Below are 17,656 nucleotides of genomic sequence, written 5' to 3'. Positions count from 1 at the left end.
GGACTTACATTCTAACTAAATAAATCTTATCTAAGGGATTCTTATTTCAAACAAAACGAGACAAAATAAAAGCTTTATTGCAGTCTATTTTTAGGAGATCTAATTTTCTAAATGATTTCAGAACTAGCAATTTATTCCTACCATTACCCCTACCAGTAACATCCCTAGTACTCTTTCTACACAAAGTAATAGTGGTTAGTAGCTAATACTTGCACGGTGCACATTCTGCGCTAGCTGCATTTTAAACTCCTTTGCCTGCATTAACTCCTCACTTAATCCTCACACAAATACTCTGAAGTAAATGTTATCACTATTCTCACTTCACAAAGAAAGAGACTGAGGAATAAAAGTTAAGTAACTTACCCAAGATGACTTAATTATGAAATAACAGAAACAGAATCTGAACTCAGATGGTTGGGCTCGAAAGCCCCATGCCTCATCACAACATCAGGGCAGCATTTAGATATGGGTGTTTGGTCATTCCTTCCTTCAACCAGATGCAAAGACATGACTCTCAATGCGTATTCCTTCCTTTATTTCTCTCTGAGAAGTCTCTGGTGCTTTGTGTTTGAGGTTGGAGTTGTGTGTGACAAGAGAGGGGCAGAAATGACACACAGACTATTAGCAATCAAACTCAGAGGATGCTGTTTTGCCTGTATGTTGCCTAATGTGTAATAGGCATTCCAGAAAAAAAAATGTGGATAGTGAAAAATAATAGCTATCCTTAATTAGCATTTATCTTACGTCAGAAGTAGTGCTTTTTGCTTTCCATGGGTTATCTCATTTAAGATTAAAACAAGCTTTCTTAGTAAATACCATTATTATACCCTTTTGCAGTTGAGGAAGCAACTCAGAAAGTAACTGTGACAAAGTCAGTGATCACCACCTGGATTTGAACTGAGGCCATGTGACTCTATCATGAGTACAGATGATTATAAAGTGATTTTACCTCCCCAGGAAAGAATGAATGAAAAAATAGCCACGATTTTCCTTACAATCAAGCTTAGCCTGAAAACCTAGCTGAAACAGTTGTGAGATGTGGCATAATCATATGCTCTGCACGTCTTATTTTGATGTTTTCCTGGGCAGGTGGAACTTTAACACCTAGAGTTCTATAAGCATATTTAAACTTAGATTTTGTTTCAAAACATTAAGAAATAGACTATGGGAGTGAATGAAAGAAAGGTACAGACTGACATCAGTTTCTTTTCTGAAATCAATATATTAAAACATTTGATATTGAGTTATATAAATTGTAATTATATATTGTGTTTCTGATTGAAGATAGCAGATAGGATATTATCATTATAAATATAATAACTCAGTTCTTGATTGTATGTTTCTGTCAAAAGTCCCATCGAGATTTGGAATGCTGATGACATAAATACAATAAAAGCACCCTTTATTCACTTATCTCCAGTAAAACAACATTAGAAGAAGATACACTCCCTCTTCCTTATGGTCAGCACTTCGGGTCTCATGGTTCTCTGTTAAATTTCTTACTTGTTGGGATACAATTTGCAGAGATTCTGTCTTTTAGCATTAGTGTCTCTGCTTTGGCTTTCATTATAAATTATGTCTTTACACTTAAGTGGTGAAAACACCTTTGGAATGCCTTTGCGCTACTTTTGGAGTAATCATGGTCAGTGGGCACCCAGCGACTGTCAGGTCTGTAAAGGGGGTGGCCAGATGTGCAGGAAATGAGAGTGTGCGTTAATATCAGGCCTGTGGGAGTGTCGGTGTCTTCTGGACCCTAAGAACCAGGAGAGCCTCGCTGCACCTTCACGTCCCTTAACTCTGGCTCTGTGTTATATACTCTGCAGAGTCAACAGCATCATGTGGCAAAACGCACAACTGGAGACAGAGAGCGGGGCCCTTGTTAGACTGGGTCCCTGAGACAGATCTGCCACCGAACCCGAAGGGAATGAGAAGAGCTGTAACTACTTAAGAGTCCTAGTATGTAAGCAGTATGATGCGGCACTAAATGCAGCTCTTCGCATTCTAATATCAAGCCTGGATGGCAGGCAGGGATGGAGGGTAGTCGTTATAAACCCCGTATTAGACGTCTGAAGCCACATCTGCCCATGGTTGGACTCCAAAATATCGCCCTTCCTTTTGTATGCAGGACACATATAAGGACGAGTTAATATTTTTCCTGGTCTAGTGTTTACTATAAGATAAGTTCCTTTATTTTAATGATGTGGCATAGCTTTTTTAGGAACTATTAGCTCTTTGATTCAGATGTATGGAAAGACTACAGTGATTGAGTGCATCTAAGAAAACATCAACCTGCACCCTACTTCCACGTGAAAAATCTGACTTTATCACCGAATATTTCTTACCCTTGCTCTTCTCCCTTAATCCAACTGTACTAATACCATGGATATAACTGGATACAAGGCTAGATGGGAGCTTCCTTATTTCCTTTAGGTAGGACATTATTCTCTTTGAAATATCTTACTTTGTGTAGAACATATTCACTTTCAGCATTTAGAGATATTTATACCCAGAAAGTCCAACTTGGGTCAGTCATTAGAGTAACCATTTTTGAAGTCAAAATATCTGTGGTGTAAGCAGAAAGGAACATGGAGACCGATGTAAGGTCTGGGTTTTAGCACTTCTTAAACAAGTCACTAGCTATATATTGTTGGTCATGTACCTTGTAATTTCACTAAACAGCAGTTGCTACAGTACATTCTAGAACCTTTCAAATTGTCTTGAGAATGATGTGGGACCACACATAAAAAATACACTGCTTTTTACTGGCAACTCAGAGGTAGCCAAATAGAGCTTATTAAATGAAAACAGAAGCAAAAATATTTAAAATTCATAATGGTGGGAAATTATGATTAATTAAAAAGCTAAGTTTTCTTAAGAATGTTTCTCCATTAATTCATTTTAAATACTAGCTGTAATTCAGCCTCGTTCAATTCACCAGCCTCTCTGGGGGGATCCTTTATTCCTGGCAGAAGTTTGACAACTTGTGGCTTCATGATATATGGATTATATTTTAACAGAGGGATCAACAGCTCATCCAAGTACCTCTGACTCAAGAGGGAAATAACACTTTTAGGTGGAAGCCTGCGATAGACTTGGACATCTGCATAATGACAAATTAGCATAGGTTTACACAGTACACAGCTCCATTAAAATTTTGATGTCTTAGAAAGGAACAGAAGGTTGTTAATTTCCTAAGGGAAAATCTCTGGACGATGTAAAGACCTGAAACAAAATCCACCCAATGTGACAGGCGGGTTGTGAATGACTGAAAAGATGGAAAAGCCCAAGTTCATCACAGGACAAGTGTGTTGCATTGTTCCTAACAAACAGTGGCCCGTTGCAGCTTGGGTGATAACAGCCCTCTCATTTTTTTAAGGGAGGCTGAAAACGTGTAGGCTCTCTCTCTCCTGTTTGGTGAGAGGTGACATAGCATAAGCCTGTTCATATGACCTAAGCGCATAGTTTTCTCATGCAAATACCTGTGCAAATGGAGCCGAGGGAAATCAGGAAAGAGGAAGGACAGAAACGTGAGAAGAAGGAAGGGAGAGTGGAGGAGGGGAGGGAGGACAAGAAGAATTGGGATGAGGTGGGGGGAGAAAAGGAAAAGAAAAAAGAAAACTAGGGAATCTGCCTGATTTTATGACTTAGCAGCCACATGACTATGGGACAAAAGGTGGCTTAATGTGTCAGAGGCTCTGAGATCTGCTTACACGTCCGGCCACACTCTGCAAATGGGAATAACAAGAAATCACTGTGTTAACGGAGAGCGGGTTCTTGTCCCGTGGCAGAAAGAATCCAGAGATGAGAGAGGAGGTCAAGGAAGCAAAGCAAGGATTTCAATAGGACACTCTCAAGGGGAGAGCGGGCAGAGCCAGGCGAGGAGCTGCCCAGAGGTTCTTCCGCAAGCTGGTTATATGGACTGTGAAAATGAACGGGGGGAGTATTCATAGGGGAGGCAGGGGCTTTGCGTCGTATTTCCTGATTTTCATCCCAGCTCCACCCTCCTAAGGGGAGCAGGGATTTTTGTCCTTATTTAGTCTTGATTGGAAGTGTCATGGCGTCAGTGCATGATGGGTACTTCTGATCTACAAGGCTGATTTTATTGTAATGAGGGCATCATGAGCAAAACTTCAGACACCAGAGAGTCCCACCTTTCCCCACCTTTCCTTGTCTGCCTCTAGGATTTTTGTCACTCCAGAATGTGTGGTTTTCTGTCAGTCCACAAGTTCCTGTTTTTCTCCGTCTGCCCAACAACCCCCATTGTTTACAAGATGTATACTTCCCTGCCATTTGGCCCGTGGCCCCCTTTCACTGCTCACATCTAGCTCTCTTCCTGCTCTAACAACTCCTGTCCTTCCATTAGGACTAACAGTAGGAATTTGTGAGCAAAAGGTGACTTCACTGCAAAGCTGTCTGGGACGGTGGGTTTCTGTAGAGGTCTTCAAACTCCACGGGCAGCAGGAGAACATAGGAAAGTGATTCGCAAAACTTGCGCCACCCAAAACTCCTCTAGCATTTTCCTTCTGTCACATGAACCCCATAATCTGCATTGCTTTCTACTGAGTAGAGTCCCTGGATTTAATGCTATGTAGTGTGTCTTCCGCATCCTTATTAAGCAGTCAGCTGTATATTTCTACTGTCATTCCAGACTGATACTAGAAAACACAGTTTCCTCCCTGCGTTGATTTAAATCCAGACACAAAGACACCTGGCCTTTTAGACAGCCTTTGTCTTGTTGTAGATGATGCTAGTCACGGCCTCTTTTGAAATATTGACAATAACACCGGGTATTGTTTAAGTGGGAGATTAATAAACATATAAAATGATAATGTTCAAGTAAAAAGGGGAGTGAATTGAGACAGAAAACTTCAGACCAGCTGGGGGAATGAATAAAGATGTAAGTGAGGTAGAAGGAGACCCTGGGGCCCCCTGATAATGTTAAGCAGGTGTTAACTTTCCCCTCACCTTTCTACCTGATTATGACTGGTATGTGGCCCACCCTTCCATGTTCTTAGCCCCAGATAAGTGGAGAGATGCATTAGAAGGTGGAAGCAATGGTTATAGAGTCAGACCCTGCTCCTTGCTAGGGGAGAGATTTAAGAGAATCTCTTGTTTTCCTGAGCTCTGCTTTTCCAGCTGTAAAATGTGGACACAGATCTGTGTGATCTTGGTAGCTCCTATTCTAACGTGCTGTCAATTTTTTTTAACATCAATTTCTCAGAGCCTCATTTTTCTTATCTGTAAAAACGGGAAGAATGCCTACATCACAAGGTGACTTTGCAAATTAAAAGATAGCAGTTGAACATCTTTCCCTATACGAATCTATGTAATTCCTGAATTTAGTTATCAAGAGTTTATTGAACAGGTATGACACTGTTTGAGTCTATTTGAGTCCGGTATTTCACACAGCAAGTGATGAGTTTTTGGATAGTGAGGATTTATCAGATGATTTTAGTTCCTGGATAGCTATGGAAGCACCTTGCACGTAGGCAACCCTCAGTAAAGATTTACTCTGGTTTCCTTGACCGTGAGGATAGAGACAGCCTTGCTCAGCTTTGCACCCCCAGTACACAGCACGGTGCCTGACAGTCAGGAGTGCCCCGTGGAGGTCTGTGGCCCTCAGGCAAGTCATGGGATCTTGTTGGGTCTCAAGTCCTGGGCTGTAAAATGTGCTCAACAGTATCCATCCCCCATGGAGTGGTTGGAAAAATGGTAAACGATCGTTTCAAAAAGGGTAAAATCATGACTCTCATACAGATAACAAAGTGAAGAAGTGTGAAAGATTTTACATAACTCATTAATCAGTGAGAGAACCAGGAGTGATATAACCAGTTAAAAAGAAAAATCCAAAACAAAGACACATTTATAGATTCAGAATATTGAAATTAACGTGCTAAGGAGGTAAAACTAGCTTCTTGCACAAAGTTAATTGAACCTCTACTAGACAGGATAAAATATGTCTATAGAGAAGAATTATTTTGTACTGCTAACAGCTATGTATATTTTACAGAGTTGTAAATTCTGTAGAATTCTTCCATAGAATCAGAATCACATAAGCAGAAAGGTGTGCTGTGGACAATGTATACAGTTTTCCATTGAAGCACAACATTTTCCCCACATAAGTAAGTTAGATAATCATGTAAATTACTTAGCTTGTGCCTAGCACATAGCAGATTTCCGATAAATGGTTATTTTTAAAAATTGTAACGAGGAAGCAGTGACAATGATACAGACTATTTTGTAGAGACTCAATAAATTGAATCAGAACTTCAGCTCGAACAATGACTTAATCTATATTTTAGATGAGGTATTTTTCCTCTCATGAAATTCAGGGTCCTCCTCCTCTTTTTTAACTCTTAGCTCTACTTTATTTCTATAACACGTGCTAAGAAGAGTCTGCAAATTGCTGAGCAAATTTAGACATTTCTCTCTAGAGTTAAATATTGTCCTAATGGGAATTCTTACAATAGCACAGAATGACATTGAGGAAAACCAAGTTCGACACAAACTTAACAATGGCTGTTTATTTATGTATTTGAGGAAAGAAGACTCCTCTGCTGTCACTTTTGTTTAAGCAATGGTTCAAAGTGTTGAAAAGGGGAGTTAATTTTATGGAGTCAAGGGACATATTACTGAGACTGTATCTAATTGGCAAGGGTTCTATTAAGTTCAGGAGATTTTCTAAATGGTACATTTGACAGTTCTTGGTTGGCTGTAAGGGAACAAGAAAGAAGTTTGGGGATGTTTCAAAAGAGGAAGTATTGTTCACTGTGCAAGCAGAGGATTTTCTGTGTCTGATCGCCTAGAACAAGAAGAGGTCCATGGGGTTCTTTGTTGATGTCATAATGATTGTAATAGGTTTGGAGGAGAGAACCACAATGACTGATGGTTTCTGAATATAAACCAGTTAATATAAGAGAGAGTTAAAACATTAATATGGTTTAGATGTGAATGAAATGATTTTGTTGAATTTAGTTAAAGTAGCCCATGAATCCAAAATAGACCTTTGAAATTTCAGGTCAAAACAATTGTGATGGGGAAAAGAAAAATTATGTGGTTAAGGAATCTGACCTTATGATATGACATATAATGACATGAAATTTATTACAAGTTTTTCCCTGGAAGTCAGCATAGCCCAATGTCCAAGTCACTCTTTTTCTTTTGTCTTAAGACAGATTCAGTGTGAAAATGTTTTTTGATATTAATTATTTAGACAAAGCAAAACAATAATTGATGGTCCTCTCCCACTCCTGAGTAACAAAAGAGTAAGAGCAATGGATCGAGCTTAGCTGGTCTTAAAATCTGACCTCCCTGACTTCTAAGTTTTTTCCCTATGATCTGAAAAATGAAGCTAATAACCACATGCCAGACAGAGACCTATAGGTAATGAGTGCTTAGAAAAGTAGTTATACGAATTGAGTAAGATTATACATATTGTATATATTTCAAATATTATACATATATATGATATATGTTTATATATATTACATATATATATATTCTATATATGCTATATAACTGGCAAAACCCCAGGCCCATGGTAACTTCTCAAATTTAAACTGTTTTTCACCTTCTCAGGTCATGCAAGAACAAGAACATTTAGTGAAGTCTATTACATTGAGCCCCTATACATTTTTAGGAAGCCTTTGTCATTTACCTGGGCTTCTACTAGGTGTTAATTATAGATACAAAACAACATTAACATGTAATATAGTTCTTAAAAGGGAAATTTTTTTCTTCCTACCCTTTCTGGTCAACCAATAATAAAAATACTCAAGTATTTTTGGTGTGAGTTATGAGTGCTATAATCTATTTGATCAACCATCATTTATTGAACATTATATATTCCTAAATATATCCTTTTATTCTGTTTTATACAGGAGTTACTGGGAGAGCAGAGATAACCTGTGTAGAATAACAATATGGAAACATCCTGAAACCGCGCTGGAGTCTCAGTAAGTTGACTGGATTCAGATTTCACAAGCAGGGATACTGGTCCGTGGACAATTGGCTACAGGTAAGTGAGAGGTATCATTTACCCTTTAGGCTCTTGCAAAGATTGATTGACTGCGGGGTTGTTAATTACCTTTCAGATGATTGTAATTTTCCTTCGGCACAGCTGACAGCTTCCCTTCCCTCCCAAACGTACACGTGTGGATGCCAACATATGGCTAAATGTCTGGCCATTTCATCTTGTTCATTTGGGCTTCAGTCAATTACAAAAGGAGGAAGCAGGGGGGAGAAAAGGACCCACCTCATAAAACTTTTACTAGTAGTGATTTATGCGGAGGGGTGGGAGTCAAACTGTTCCTGGAACAGATGTTTCTTTGCACTGCCCCGGGAGTTGAGAGAGCAGCAGACCGGTCTGCCCAGGATTCAGGATGGAACAAGCAGACAAATGGTGGTGCTCTCCTCCCCCCTCCCCTCTCCCCCCCTTTTTTTTTTTTGAAACTGGGGCAGCAGTTAGGTCATTAATGTGAAACAAAGTGTTTGGGAAAGGTAAGCGGCTTTTTATTCTCCCTTTGAAAACCTGGTGAAAACCTGGGAAGCTTGGTGGGGTGACAGCATGACAGCATTTTCTCTTGGGCTCTTGGGAAAGCTGAGCTTGTCTGAAAGAACCAGTCTGGAGCAAGCAAAGTCCAAGCGACTCATACAAGTGGCAGTTTGTGGGCTGAGGGCACGGGACGTGGCATCCTCTGTAGTTAAACGTTGTCTTATCAACAGTCAAGGCCACTTGAGCCTAGAAATAGGAGTTGTCCAGCTCTGTGAAATGGAAATAATCTGTTCATTCATCTGTGGGGTTTCACAGATGTGTTGAGGTGAAAAAAAAAAAAAGTAAGATCAAGTTATAGTGGCATTAAGCTGCATCTCTGGCAAGGGAGACATTTATGCTTGCCATCTTAATTGGCAAATACTTACTTGAATCATTCATGCTGTTTTAAGAGGGGAGTAGAAATGTTATTAGAACCTGGCACCAGGGCAGGAGGAGTTGCTCATACATTGTCTTGTGAGTATTTAGCTCTCTCTGGGTCGCATGTCTAACAGCTCTCTGTCCTGAATCCGTAGCTGAAGAGCTTCCCTGAAGGCAACTATTCTTTCTTGCATCAAGTCCATCACATTATGTAGATTAAGCTAAACAGAAGGCATGTTATCTGTCTTCCGGGAAACCACTTAGTCTTGAGAGTCACATAAGAACATAGATATGGAGGTTTTTTTCTAGCATGTAAAGTGCTCTCTAAAGATGAGGAGGTAACGGTAAGATGGAGATGAGGCAGCAGCCCCTCAAGAGGTACACGAGCCAATAAAGAGAAGAGACTCGACGTGCTCTTGGTTGTTTTGGTCACTTGCTTTTTGTTTTTAGGGCTTTTTGAAGTGCGTGTGATGGTCCTCTCTCTTTGCCTTCACTCTCAGTCCTTCTGTCTGTTCAGAAGAGAGGATGCTGTTTCCTTTTACTTAGACTCTTGTGTTTGTAGAGGAGAGACTCATGTAAGTGACGCAAGTGAAAAGAGAGTTATTCTGTTCACATGTGTGGGCTGGAACTGAAACAGAATTTGAAAACAAGGGGGGAAAAAGAAAGTTCTAGAACCCTCTTATATGTTTGTACCATCCTCATAAGCAACAGGGAACTTATTCTCTTTGCGACTCTGATTCTCCCTGAATATATGTTCTATTCATTCCCCGCCCCCATCTCTCAGCTTCTGCTTGCTTTTCTGCTCCTTCTTGTATTTGCTTCTCTCATCATTTTGCTTTGTGCATAGCTTCTCATGGCCCCTCTAGCCACCTCCCATTTATTCAGCTTCAAATCCTGCTGCTAACTGCCTGCATCTGTTGTGTTACACTCAGGGAAACAGAAACCACACCAGTGATTTCAACAGATAAATTCTAAGAATTATTAACCAGATATTGGAGAATTAAAAATGCAAAAACGGACACCAATGAATCACTGAGGTAGAAGCTTCAGGGAGTGGCTACACTGGCTGCAGGGACAACAGGCAAGAGTTTGAGGTGGTTAGAATTCAGAATGTTGGAGGAGAAGCTTTATGGAACTGGAATTCAGTAGCTTTGGGTAGAAGTGTTGCCTGAAGGTAGAGGAACTTTGAAAGCGTGGGTGGGGCCGGGGGTGGAGGATTGTACTCCATTTCGCTGGAATCCATGTCTCTAAGAAGAGCTATGCCAGCTAGCTGGTGTAGTGGCCTCGGGAGCTCCGATTAGGGAGCACAAAGACCTGGGACTCAGGATTTTGTGAGGAATGCTGTTGAGCCGATGTCCCAGTGTGGAGAATTAGAAGGGAACCCACAGGCAGAGCTGGGACCGCATCTCTGAGGAAGGGGTCCCAGGCAGTGAGCACTGTTGTATCACCTGGAGAGGGGCTGATGAAGCTGTTTCTAGGCGTGCAGACAAAATGCAGAGCGGAACCAGCTGTTTTGCAGGGAGACACTGTCGGGAACATTCTCTCTGACTGTCCAGTCTCCCTCTAGCTTTCTCTGTTGGCAGAAACAGGGAGTGAGGTGACAAAGGAGAACTGCGCTTTGCCCAGACCCAGGCTCAGTATTTCAAAGCAAAATAAAAGATGGATTTGAACTGAGACATATTAACTTAATAGTGGGCACACAGCCTATCCCCTGTTTACGTGTAAAGGGGTATGTATGTGTGTATGTGTGTGTGTGTTTTTAATTTTCAAAAAGTGAGACTCATTGGCTTGATTCATCTGATGACTGGGGTCACAGATGTTGACTTAACTAAGATGTGCTGACTTTTAGTCCAGTGCCACTCCCGGCTTAATCAAGCGGCATCAGATGGTGGGTTATAAGAGAATGCAATGGAAAGCATTCCACTTAAGACTTTAAACCAGATTGTTTTCTTGAAAATCAACTGAGGACATTCATGTGATTGCTCAGTGGAACAGATATAAAATATATAAATGTGACATAGTTAATGATTGACTTTTTAATTAAGCTTTTTATTGTGAAGCTACTGTACATGGAAATGTACTTTTAAGAAATAACGTGGAGAGATCCCATGTACCCTTTCCTCCATCCCCCCTAGTGAATTACCTTACAAAACTACAGGACAGCAAGACAACCGTGATATTGACATTAGTACAGTCAAGGTACAGAGCTTTTCTGTCACACAAGGGTCCCTCCTGTTGCCCTTTCTCGGCCACACCTACTCCATTCCCACCCCCAACTTCCGCCTGAAGTGTGGGCAACTATTAATCTGCTCTCCATTTCTACAATTTTGTCATTACAAAAATATTATATAGATGGAGTCATGAGGTATGTAACAGTTAGGGATTGGCTCTTTTCACTCAACTTAATTCTCAGGAGATTTATCCAAGTTACTGGGTGCATCAACAGTTCATTCGTTTTTTTTTTCAACTGAGTAGTATTTCATGGTAAGGTTATACAACAGTTTATCTTCCCATTCTCCTGTTGAAGGATGTCTTGATTGTTTGCAGTTTGAGGCTGTTACAAAGTTGCTGGAAGCATTTGTGCACAGATTTTTGTCTGAATATAAGATTTTGTTTCATTTCCTGGAAGTGTAGTTGCTAGATTACATGATGGTTGCATATGTAGTGTTTTTTCCCCAGGTTTACTGAGATATAATTGACATATAACATGGTGTAAGTTTAAGGTGTACAGTGTGATGATTTCATACATATACACACTGTGAAATGTTTAACACATGCTTCATCTCAAACAATTGCCATTTTGTTATTGTTATTATGGTGAAAACATTTAAGAGCTACTCTCTTAGCAACATTTAACTATATAATGCAATATTTCTAATTATAGTCACCATGCTGTACATCAGATTTCCCAAAACTTATTCATCTTATAGCAGAAAGTTTGTGGCTTTTGACAAGTGTCTCCCTATTACTCGCACCTCCTACCCTGGGTAACAATGAATCTACTATCTATTTCTATGAGTTTAATATTTTTAGATTCCACATATAAGCAAGATCATACAATATTTGTCTTTCTCTGTCTGACTTATTTCACTTAGTATAATGCCCTCAAGGGCCACCCATGTTGTTATAAATAGCATGCTTTCCTTCTTTTTTATGACTGAATAATATTTCATATATATATGAGATCTATATCTATATATTACATTTTCTTTATCTATCAATTCATTGATTGACACTTAGGTGGTTTCCATATCTTGATTATTACGAATAATGGTGCAGTGAACATGCGGCTCCAGATAGTTCAAGATAGTGATTTGATTTCCTTTGGTTACATACCCAGAAGTGAGAGAGCTGAATCATATGGTACTTCTACTTTTAATTTTTTGAGGACCTTCTGTGATATTTTTCATCGTGGCTACACCAATTCACATCCCCACCCACCAGGATCCCCTTTTCTCCACATCCTCACCAGCATTTGCTATCTCTTGTCTTGTTGATCATAGCCAGTCTAACAGGTATAAGGTGATATCTCATTGTGGTTTTAACTTGCAGTGCAAACCTCTGAATTTTGATGAAGTCCAATTCATCAGTGTTTCCCTTTATGGATCATGCTTTGGTGTCCAGTCTAAGAACTCTCTTCCTAGCCTGAGATCCCAAAGGTTGTCTTCTGTTTTAGCCCCCTAAAGGTTGTATAGTTACATTTATTCTATTTAAGTGCATAACCCATTTCAAGTTAATTTTTGTATAAGGTGTGAAACTTAAGTCACATTAAGGACATGCCTATCGATGTCCACCTGCTCTTCTTGGTTTGGGCATCTATTGATTTTTCCATCCCTTTGAAATCTTCCTTATTGTTGGTGTAATGAGTAATCTGCAGCTGAAATCTGGACATTTGGGGTATTATATTACAAGACTCTATATCTTATTTAAACCTTCCATTTTAGCTGCCCTCTTCTGATATTGATTCAGCAGGGGAGGTGGAGGTAGACTTAACACCAGGTGGGAGCAGAAATTCGTGTTCCTTACTTGGCCTCTGTTGCAGCATGAGTGCATGGGGGCTCCTCATTATTTTTGAGTGTGGGCCGGAGTTCCAGCCCCCACTAGATGTCGACTGACATGTCCCCAGCTGGGAGGCACAGGAGGGTGGTGTGACTGCCACCCACTTGGTCACCACTGACATCATGGGCGAAAGAGTGGCCTCATTACTGCTGGAGGTAGGGGAAGTCCTTGCGCTCCCTGAAGCTGATGCCTTTCCAGCATGTCGGGATGTCCAGCATGGAGGGGCCCCCGTTCTGCTGAGTGAAGGCAGAGGGACAGGCTCCCTGTGTCACCTCCACTAGCAACACAAGGGGTGGAGAGTGGGCTTGTTGATACAAGTTCTGGTTTCCTACCTGACCTTGCCTGATGCCTCCTCGGTGGGGAGTTTAGGGGACCTTGTCATAATTTGGTGAATGTGAAGGTCTAGGGTCCCATTAGGGCTTTTCTGGCTTGGGTAGGGATAAAGCAATAGTTCTTTTTTGTTTTTTTGGGTTTTTTGTTTGTTTGTTTGTTTGTTTTTTGTGCTGTTCAGCTGGATGAGAGTCACTGCTCTCTTGCTAAACTGCCTTTTCCTTGTCCTTTGAGTAGAGAGTAGACATTTGTTGTTTCTTTCTTTCTTTTTTTTTTTTTTTTGTCTATAACTGTTGGAATTTCTAGGTTTCTGGTCTCTTCTACTCCAAGTCTGGGATCTGTAAGGCAGAAGAAAAACCCAGGAACTCACCATCATGTCATTACTTAGATCTCAGCTTCCTAGACCACCTGCCTCCTACTTTCCAGCTTTAAAGGTCTTCTTATATATTTCTTATTTACATATAACGTCCAGAGTTTTTAATTCTACTTAATGGGGTGAATAGGAAAAACAAAATCTACTCTATCTTCCTGGAAGTGGGAGTCCCTTGTAAGCATTTTTGATGAACTTTTGATGGGTCCATTTTTATTGCTAATTTTTAAAAACAATAATTCAGTGAGAACCATAAAGCTATAAAAAAAAAAACCCAGCAAAACAAAGCCAACAAAAAACAAAAAAATTCAACCTTTCATTAAGTCCATTCCCCTGTATTCGGATAGGAATGCATGCAAACCCATCTCAAAGAGATGATTACTTTATACAGTAGGAGCTTAAACATAATTATCGAATGAAGGACTATTTACTAAATTAATTAATTTAGTGAATTGTCTTCTGCATGCTAAACAACGTTCCAGGCACTGAGGAGGGCATATTAAATATATATGTGTGTGTATGTGTGTGTGCGTGTGTGTGTGTGTGTGTGTATTTATACAGACATAACTATCAAGTTATATAAAAACCATTAACACTGCTATAATGGAAGGACTACCATAACTACAATATATGAGGTAGAAAGTTATCCTTCGTCTCCTCCCAGCAAGGCAGTGTCTTGTTCCTCTTTGTCTACTGCTTGTGTCTAATGAAGCATATTACTCATCATACATGACTTGCTGAAGGAGTTTAGCAGGGGAGGAGAGAGCACTTTGAGCTGCTGGGAAGTGATCTGCCGTATATTTTCCAAAATTTCTGTAGAAAAGAGGCCTGTAACATTACTAAGTAACACATTCTCATATTGCACATTCCTTTACCAAGTTAGAAACTTTTATGTGAGTCCTGTCCTTGCAAATGAACTGGGGTGCTTATGGTTCTGGCCTTGGTAGAAGCAGAGGAGAGATAAGCAGCCTTTTTCACACATATTACTTTTAAATATTTAAGATCAAGTGCCCGTCTATCTCATCATAGATGCTTTGACCCCAAATACCAACCAGAAGAGCTTCATTTTTTACTATATATATATATATATATATATATATATATATATATACACACATGCTGATGGTCTGTGAGTCAAATGTCAATCCTACCCATCCCAATACACACAAGACAAAACAAACAAGTGCACCGAACAAACACAAAGAGCAGCATATGGTAACAAGATGATTTAACATCACTGTCCTTTAAGGCAGGTGTGAATTCTATCCTTAAACATAGTCCAAGGAGGGGCTCTGAGTTTCATCAGTTTATTGTGAAGTCTGACAGGCTGGGCATCCCATAAACAATGGCTTTCCGATTACCCAAGGATGGAACTTTATCCACAAATATAAAAAGCCCTTGGCAGGAAGTCAGAATCACAGCTAACGAACTCTCCAGCATGTCACTCCTGGATCAGGGGACGCCAGAGGCGTAGAGAAACCAACAGGAACCCTGATGCTAAGAATCCTGATGGAACAGAAACAAGCCACGTTTAATGCATGGCAAGGGGCCGCCTGCTAAAGAAGAGTCCTGCTCATCACAGGCAGATGAAAAGAGATCCTTCTAACCTATATCCTAGACACTTAGAGGACATCAGCTTTGACTTGTGCATTTGATAAGCAGCGGTAGACTGAGGGGGGCTTTCTAAATAATGAGTATTTACAGGACCAGTTTTTAAAAAGAGCATCCTGGTGTTTGTTTGGTTGGCTTGCTCTTTGGGTGAAATGCTCCCCGTGAGTTCCTGTGATGCAAAGTACAGAGAGATGGCAAAGTTTGGAGTAGGATGAATTCTACTTTATACGATTTTCAGTGAAGAAAAAGTATAGCACATTGAACTAGACAGGCTATATTTACACATGGTTCATCTTGTTTCACGGAAATTCATTTTAATAGGTTCCTGATACAGAAAAGCACACTTGGAGAACACACCCTTAAAACTTCCAAGAATGTTCAACCTTATGACAGCATTCTACCTGTCATTTAAACTTTATAGTTGTCACAGACTGAAATGATCAGGATGCCATATAGTATTCAACATAGAAAATAACCTGTATTAACAGAAAATTGCACTATCCTGTGGGTTTTAAGGTTTATAAAAGTGATTAGACTTTAAAAATTTGCCATGTATCCAGTTATTATTTCTTTTCAAAATATGAATTGAAATATCTTTTAAAATATATTGGCATGATCATAAGCAAAACATGTTTTATTTTTAGAAACTTAGAAACAGAATAACAAGATAGCAATCACTTTGTTACAGAAAAGAGATTAAAGGCATCAAAAAGATACGTGTGAGTGGCAGTTCCTTCTCATGGCCATCCTCCTGAACGTGATTTGGCTGTTCTTCTGATTGTGCAATACAAGATTTAGCCAGTTTTCCTGAGCCACCTTCACATGACCTAGTTGAGAGCTGAGAGGTGGAGGCAAAAAACACAGAGAACGTCCTAATCAGAGCCATTGCATCTTCTTCTCATATTCCAGCTTATCAAACATTACTTCACACGTTTCCAGGTGTATGTGACACACTTTTTTGAAAGTAGAATCAGACCCTGTCTGTGAAGTCTCCTATCCTGCCCGTCCAACCTAAGTAAAACGATCGCATTATCAACTTTTTTTTTCAAAGTGACAAATGTGCTAAATATCATGGGAATTCTTTATGCTTGATTTCTCACATTTTGTATCTTTGGGCTTCATATGCACATTGCAAATACAATGAAATATCTCTGCAGGAAAGCAAAACATTTCACAGTGGGCTTTTACTGTTCAAAAAACCAAACCATAAGTCAGAAATTTCAAGGCCATACGACAATTTAGGACAGGCATTCTGTTCAACTGCGTGGTATGCGTCTATTTCGGAGAACAACTCCTCAGTGGAGTTCCTTGCACGGAGATGGCGCAGTGGTAACAACTTGTTGAATGAATGATGGTTTATTTCATACACTTGGAAATAGCATGGTAGAACCAAAGGTGTGCTGGAAAATCAGCTGAGGGGGAAAAAAAAAGCTCTGATTTATAGTGTCTTCCTATTTCTGTGGTATAAATACTCCCCCTATGGCCCATTTTAATTACCAGTGTGGTGTCACTGAACACAGAGGTGGGAAGAGATGTGCAGAATGTTCCCTTGCAGGCTGGTACAAGCCGGCCCCAGTGCCCTCCCGGTGGAGCCCCCTTGACTTGCTTTTGTGTGCTTTGGAGAAGGAAAATCATGGCGCTGACTTCCTGTTAGTTGATTAGCTGGCTTGATTTTGATGTCTTTCACTGGTAATGATAACCAAGTGTCACTTTTTTCCAGGTAGGCTGCCTGCAGAAAGAAAAGTTGTAAGAAAACCTCCCCAGGAGCTCCCAGGCTTTTGATAGCAAATAAAAACCAAGGAAGGCCTGGAGGATATTCCTGAAGTTGAAAAAGAAATCTCTTTAACTAGGGCCACCTACTCTGGGGCCTGGGAGCAGTTAAGCATGCCTTGAAGAATCCTTATTCTTAGCCACCCTAAGCTCCAAAACTGAATAGGAAAGCCTTAGGCACAGCACCGTTTAGCAACATGGTATGGTAACTCTTAGAAGTTATAAAATCCTTCCAAGGCCCCATGATGCTGAACCAGTTTTGAAGTTAAGAAATTTAGAACACAGAAGCTTGAGGATAGTTTAACTCCATTTAAAACAATCATTCATTACAGAACTTCTATGGATCATACTCTGAGCTGGACATTCTCACTTATTTTATATTTTTCATTTAATTCTTGTGCCTTTACTCTTGATGACAGAAGTAGAAATTCTTCCATTTATTGAAGATCAAAAATGGCATCCAGCAAGTTGGTTAAAATAATATTTTAGTGACAGCCAGGCAATCACCACCTGTTAAATGTCTGTGTCCAAGCTAGTTGACATTTATCATTTTAGTTAATACTCAGCATTATTTCTATTTTGTGGATGAGGTAAATGAGACTGAG

At 40.0% G+C, this 17,656-nt stretch overlaps 1 protein-coding gene across 10 annotated transcripts in view; it reads left to right on the top strand.

Annotated features, from left to right (window-relative positions):
* The window catches only part of LRRC4C (leucine rich repeat containing 4C), a 1,285,379-nt gene that overhangs the window by 829,865 nt on the left and 437,858 nt on the right, over positions 1-17,656 (top strand). For 8 of the 10 annotated variants that reach the window (XM_072969820.1, XM_072969821.1, XM_072969819.1 and 5 more), the window contains one exon: positions 7,881-8,017. The gene's annotated coding sequence lies outside the window, so the exon portion shown is untranslated. Of the gene's footprint in view, positions 1-6,079; positions 6,123-7,332; positions 7,384-7,880; positions 8,018-17,656 lie in introns of those variants that run through there. The other 2 variants (XM_072969826.1, XM_072969825.1) reach the window with 2 other exon arrangements.

Source organism: Vicugna pacos, chromosome 10 (genome assembly GCF_048564905.1).
Source record: "Vicugna pacos chromosome 10, VicPac4, whole genome shotgun sequence".
Lineage (NCBI taxonomy): Eukaryota > Metazoa > Chordata > Mammalia > Artiodactyla > Camelidae > Vicugna > Vicugna pacos.
This window is presented reverse-complemented; position numbering and strand designations above follow the sequence as displayed.